Genomic DNA, 6,686 nt, shown 5'->3' on the forward strand with positions numbered 1-6,686 from the left:
GTTAATAAATCATTTTTTATAAAATTAAATAAAATAATTTTAAATTTTAAATGGTTAAGTTACGATTTTTTTTCATCTTTGACAGTCAAAGATGATCTGCATCTCAGTCGTTTGGAAACCACCAAACAGAGAGGTCCCTTAAGTTGAAAACGGATGGATCCTCAATGCGAAATCCCGAGTCAGCGGGAGCAAAGGCTGTTATCTGGGACCACGCCAGTTCTTGGATTGTTGGTTTTCATTGACGCATTCCTCTCTCAACAACTATGGAAGTAGAATTTTGGGCATTACTAGACAGAAAGAATTTGAAGATTAGGCAATTAAAAATTGCTACTTTCATTAACAAATTCTAATCTAACATTTCACATGCTTATTGAGGAGGTAACAAGTGTGCCACTTTTTTTTTTATTAAAGATTATTTTTGTATTTATAATCACCTTCCTCATGCCCTCTTTTGTTTTCTCTATGCTCTATTTATGAAGTTCCCTTCTTGAAAAAAAAAAGAGAGAAATGAAAGCCGCCACGTGCAATTGCTTTAGATACAAATATTGGCTTTAAAAATTATAATATAATGAAGTGTACTTTAAGTGTTAACAACTAAAAAGGAAAAATCAAAATCCTTTATTTTCTCTCAGATCCTAACTTCCAACTTCTCTACCGCGATATCTCTCTCCCGTCCCAAGGGTCAAGATTTTTTCTCACTCACAAGAATAAGAAAGAAAGTAGGGAATGGCAATGGCGGAAGAAAAAGAATCAACGTCGATTCCACTGAGTCAAGCCGAAAATGTTAGTACCGATCCCGAAGATCCGGCTAAGTCTCCACCTAGCTCCCCCAATTCCTCCACTCGCAAGGTTTTTTTTTTTCGCTTTTAAATTTAGGATCAATCACTGAGTTTTCAGATCTTCGGCTTCCTCTTGAGATTATTACTCCGAATGCAACTGTAACTGAATCGTCTCAAATAATGTACTTTGTGACTAACTACAAATAACGTGGGAAGTGAAAATTGTTAATACAACTCAAGTTTTTTTCATTCTCTCTTATCCAGTGTGTTTAATTGCTATGAACTGGTTGAGTTCAAAGCAGAAATTTTGTTGTTTTTTGAATATCTCCGCCGATAGGCTTCTGTTTAAACAAAGGAAAATCTTGATATTCTGATTATGTTTTTAGCTATTTGAGTGTCAGAAACTAATTGACAGCAGTGTATTAGGAGGATGGGAATGCTAAGGAGTTGGGAAGCATGTTTGCAGTTTAGAAAATATTGTGAATTTGAATGACCTGTATGATGGAGTGCTTTCAAGTTCAAATTTGTTCATTTTCCTATGTTGAAATCATTTATGGAAATTCAAGTGCTCTAATTTTCGAGGAATTTAAATATTTTTCAAGTCATTGTAATGAAAGATTCAGAGTTTGACTACTTTAGTGGTTCTAAAATCATGTTTGAAGTGAACCAAATAATAAATATGTGCTAGTTTCAATGAATTCTTAGAAAGAATGGCAGCGATTAAAGAACTTTTAGAATCTTACTTCTGTGCTGATAATGAATGAAAGGGATTCAAATCTATTTTTAAGTCTGAAATTAATGTTTCAATGATTCTTCAGGCATGTTGTTTTGTTCTCCAGAGTTGGTTCTCGAAGAAGTTCATGACTGGATGGTATTAAACTTTGGTATCTTCCGAAAGTTTTCATTTCTCTTTGTTCCTTGTGATATTTCAAGACTGACCATGTTTAACATGAAAAATTGCAGCGTGGTCCTTTTTCCTGTTGCAGTTACATTTTTCATTACTTGGTGGTTTATTCAGTTTGTTGATGGTTTCTTCAGTCCATTATACGAGCGACTTGGCGTTGACATATTTGGTAATTCCATCTGTATCACTCATGGCTTTGATGTTTGTTGAGTCTTCAAGTGTTAGTAAGTTTATGAGTACTTTCCTCCTATTATCAATAAATAACTATGCTTCCCTCTTATCAAATCCCAAAATTCTTCATAATTTTAAATATTTCATTAAAAAAAATAAACCAGCTTATAATCGTATTAAGTTCTATAAAGAAATTTAAAAAAAGATAGAACTCAAGATAATCATTATTAAGGTTGTTCACTCCATAGTTATTAAGATTGCCGCTAGAAGTTGTGGCCTGAGGTTTTAGGGGTATCGTTGTTTCCCTTTTCCTAAATATCATCAAAACATTTATGATTTGTCTAACATTTTACTCAGTAAATTTTATGATCTATTTGATATGATTATTTATTATCTGGTTCATTCAAAACATACTGCTTTATCAAAGAAAAACTTCTTTCTCTTCATTCTTGCATTGTATGCAGATTTCTTTAGTGATTTTTGTGCTCTGAGCAATCATTGTCTTAGCCACAGTTTATATTTGCAGGACTGGGATTTATCACATCCCTGCTCTTTGTCTTCTTTGTTGGTGTTTTTGTTTCATCATGGATGGGAGCTGCTGTTTTCTAAGTGGGAGAATGGGTCATAAAGCAAATGCCCTTTGTTAGGCATATATACTCAGCCTCGAAACAAATAAGTGCTGCAATATCTCCAGGTTACACCTAATTAACTTGTATATTAATATGATTTTTACTCTAAATTTAGTTAAACAATGATTGGCATTCGCTTAAGTATAAACTGCTTTATCGACTTGGAATTAGTCTAGTGTGTTACCGTTGATAATTTTTTTAACGATTCAGAATTCAGAGAATTCTTCCCAATGTTTTTAGGATCGGACCGGTGGTTGAACTGGACCGATTCAATTAAAAAATCATTAAAAATTCAAAATATTAAAAAATATTTTTAAAAAAGCTTAATTCTCAATTTAGCCTCTAAAGTATACTCGTTTTCCCACTTTGGTACCTAAACCTTTTTTTTTTGTCCAAATTGGTACTTAAAAGTACACTTACTTCCCAATTTGGTACATAAAGTATGTCTCGGTTATATTTTTTAATCTAATTTTTGACAGCCTTAATTTTTTTTTTATAATCAATCACAAAATACCAAGCGGTGTCTTTATGTAAAAAAACAAATATTTTCTTTTATTAAATGTATATACATATTAAAAAAATATAAAAATGTAAATAAATATATAAAAAATTCAGAAAAATATATATAAAATCTAGAAAAAAAAATATAAATTTTGAAAAGTTTATAAAAATAAAATTTACGAAAGAAAAACGATAATTGAAAAGAAATTAGTTGAAATTAATAATATTATTACAAAAAATGTAAAAAAATTGTAAAAAAAATATTTTTAAAAAATTTTAAAAATAAAATATTTTTATAAATTCTAAAACATACAATTCTAAAATTCTAAAAAGGTATTTAAATTTCAAGTTTTTAAATTTAAATACCTATTTTAATTTTTATAACAATTTTCAATTTGTATATATTATTTTGAATTTTTAAAATTTATAATTATGTATGATTTTGTTATTTTTAATCAATATAATATATATAATATTAAAAATAAAAAAAGACACGTGGCATGTTCTAATAGCGCCACGTGCCTGGTCAACAGTTGGTCAAAGTAAATTTTTTTAATATTTAAATATTTAAAATTATAATTTTTTAGTTTTTAATTTAAATGTAATGTTTTTGTTTTAAATAAACTTAATTTTCATGTAGCATTTTTTCATTGGCCAAAACATGCCACATGGCGCTTTTTCATTGGCCAAAGTTGCCTAACAAATTTTTTTAATGTCCTTTACAGAATGGACCAAAAATGGAAGAAATTGATACTTTAGGTATCTAATTGGGACAAAATAAAGTTTAGGTACCAAAGTGGGAAAATAGGTATCCTTCAGGGGCTAAATCGTGCATTAAGCCTTTTAAAAAAGACCTGGTTCAACTGGTTTTTTTAGCCAGTTCAGCCGCTCCATACTGGCTCTTGGTCCAACCTGTTGAATGCCATTCTCTAGACTGGTACCCCGGGTGGTTCCCATTCCAACCAGCCAGTCCGGTCACGTTCAAACATCATTGCTTCCTCCTGTTGTTAAATGTCGAATTAATTATCCAAGGGATTTTAAAGAAATTTTGCTATATTTGCACAAGTAAGTGACTCAATTTGGTTTGTGTGTTTTGCGAATATATACATTCTGCTTCTGAGTTTGGTAGTTCAAGGGTCAGTACTCTACTCGTATCCTTTAAAGAAATATTTACAATATGGACATATCATTTCACAGCTTGGCAACTAAGGAATTTTCAATTTTGCTTGAAACACACAATGACTTTATCCTGTTTCTTTTAGATCAAAATACTACAGCATTTAAGGAGGTGGCTATCATTCGTCATCCACGTGTAGGTGAATATGCGTTTGGCTTCATTACATCTACTGTCATCCTTCAGGTGCTATTTTTAAGTTCATCTCTTCTTTTCAAAACATGCATTGTTTTTCCATGTATACCATTTCAGCTTGACATGCAATCATGGATTATTCAAGGGGAGTTTAAAAATGTAATTTACCTCTTCTATGCCTGCGAATTGTTTTAACATGAAAAGAATATTATCAAGGGTTTTATTAGGGTAAATAATACTTCATAAAACAACTTGGCATGAGAAGGTCTCTTGGGTGCCTATCAAGTTGGGTGTTTATTGCGTTCTCTTAGCTTATTTCTGCTCAAGAGGAATGGGATTTGATGATATAATCTGCATTTGTTCACATTAGTTGAAGATATCATTTTCTCTAGCTGGTAATCAAAATTTTCTAACAAATGCATTCTTTGTGATGGCTTGCTTATTTTTCAAATGATCCTTTTTGAAGGAAGTTTGTATTGTATGTCCAAGGATTCTGAAAGAGACTTATTTCCCTGAAGACCTTAAACCTTTATTTTCAATCCAAAATCTTTACAGTTGCATGTATAAAATGAACTGCATTTGGCAGCCAACACATATGTGGATAGACTCATGGGCATCCTCGTATCTTTGAAAGGCCTCCTTTGTCTATGGGAGAAGAGCAGGGCATAACCACCACTACTGGGAGAGAGAACACTAACCTTAATTTCTCATTGGTAGAATTTATGCTTTCTGTGTGTGGGGTGGAATGTCTTTGGATGGATGGGTGGGTAGGATGGGTTGTGTGTTCGATTAATTAAAAATATAAGAATGTGCCTTATGCATTAATTCCAGCACAATCTTCAGTTTAGTAAATTTCTAGTCTTAGGGAAGAAGGTTCATCCCTTTCTAGTTTGATACTTTATAATCTAGTTTGCTCTGTAACAGACTTGATCACAGTCATGGAAGACACAAAATCTCCATAAATGAATGGTTTTCCTAACTTTACTTGGATATATAGTATGCAAAACTTGTTCTTGTGACTCCATTTGAATGAACATTGTTATCTTGGTTATAATTTTTGAGTCATGTAATAGCCAAATTCTCCTTCAAGGAATTTTTGCTTTTTCCCCTACAAGGTCCTTTAGTGGTTCTGCTTGTTGATTGTGTATTTGTATTGTAGAGAGAAAACGAAGATGAAGAGCTATGCAGTGTTTTTGTCCCAACAAACCATCTATACATTGGAGATATCTTCCTAGTGAACTCCAAAGAGATCATAAGGCCAAATCTCTCAACCCGAGAAGGCATAGGTATGTCTGTATTTTACTTGGCGGTTTTGTTGTTTGTATATGCCATAAAGAGCTTAACTATAGAAAACGATTTGTTTATGGTTGAGATTAAGGCTTAATTGAACTTACATGACATCTTAGTGGACCTTTCATTTACTCTTGACATAATCTAGTATTTATCATTCAGTTATTCGTGTATGTTAGGGTGCATATAGAGAGAGGGGGTGGATGGAAAATATAATATTCTTTATCGATATATAAATAAATTATTTAAAATGACTTTGTTTCTTAGTCCCATACTCTCATGGACAACCTGTGAATGTCAGTTTTACACCTTGGACGCTTCAATCATTAACCATGTATCTTCATTGTTCTTTATTTATGTGCAGAGATCATTGTTTCCGGAGGAATGACAATGCCACAAGTAATATCTCCCCAAGAAAGGGTTGCTCGGCCAAATGAAAGAATCCCAATGAACAGAATGGTGTAATACAATACTGAAGAGGAACAATGTAAGGTAGCTCAATATGATTTACTTTGATTCACTGTTAAGGTTGGTGGACAGCATGCTATGCTGGTATTAGGTTGTTGACTTTGTTGATTGTTTATACCTACCATTTTCTGCTATTTTGTAATTACCTAAGAATTAGCTTTGAATTTGCGTGTCTCGTCTTTTCTTGTTAGTGTATTTCTTTGTTGCATCAAGCTCTGCATAAATATAATTCCAAAAAATTAATGTGATTGATTGATTAACAATTAACCAAAAAATGTGACAAACTTTTGTGTCGAAATGTGTTTCTCATCATTTTGTAGTAATGATATTTTGAAAGCTGTAGTGTTTGTTAAATCAAATATATTAGCAAAGTTTCTTTAAACTAGGCTCAACTTATAAAATAATTAGTGTATAGCCAATAAACAAATGATTTCGGATGTGTTTATCTTTGTTTCTTCCCCGTCTTTAAATCTAATATGAAGTTGTTAGAGAGAGAAAGTTTCTCTCTTGTTTTCGAGGGGAGCCTATTCAGTCCTATTCACTGAAACCCTATTAGGGCCACAATAGCATTTTTTGCATGATCATTTTACCAAACAAGAGGATTATTGTAGTATGATGAAATAGAATATCTATTT

General features: G+C 32.0%; 1 pseudogene; it reads left to right on the forward strand.

Annotated features, from left to right (window-relative positions):
* The first annotated feature begins 596 nt into the window (after positions 1-596).
* LOC107914472 (protein LIKE COV 2-like) lies at positions 597-6,297 on the forward strand (annotated as a pseudogene).
* The last annotated feature ends 389 nt before the right edge of the window (positions 6,298-6,686 follow it).

The sequence above is a fragment of the Gossypium hirsutum genome, chromosome A10, assembly GCF_007990345.1.
Source record: "Gossypium hirsutum isolate 1008001.06 chromosome A10, Gossypium_hirsutum_v2.1, whole genome shotgun sequence".
NCBI classification, from domain to species: domain Eukaryota; kingdom Viridiplantae; phylum Streptophyta; class Magnoliopsida; order Malvales; family Malvaceae; genus Gossypium; species Gossypium hirsutum.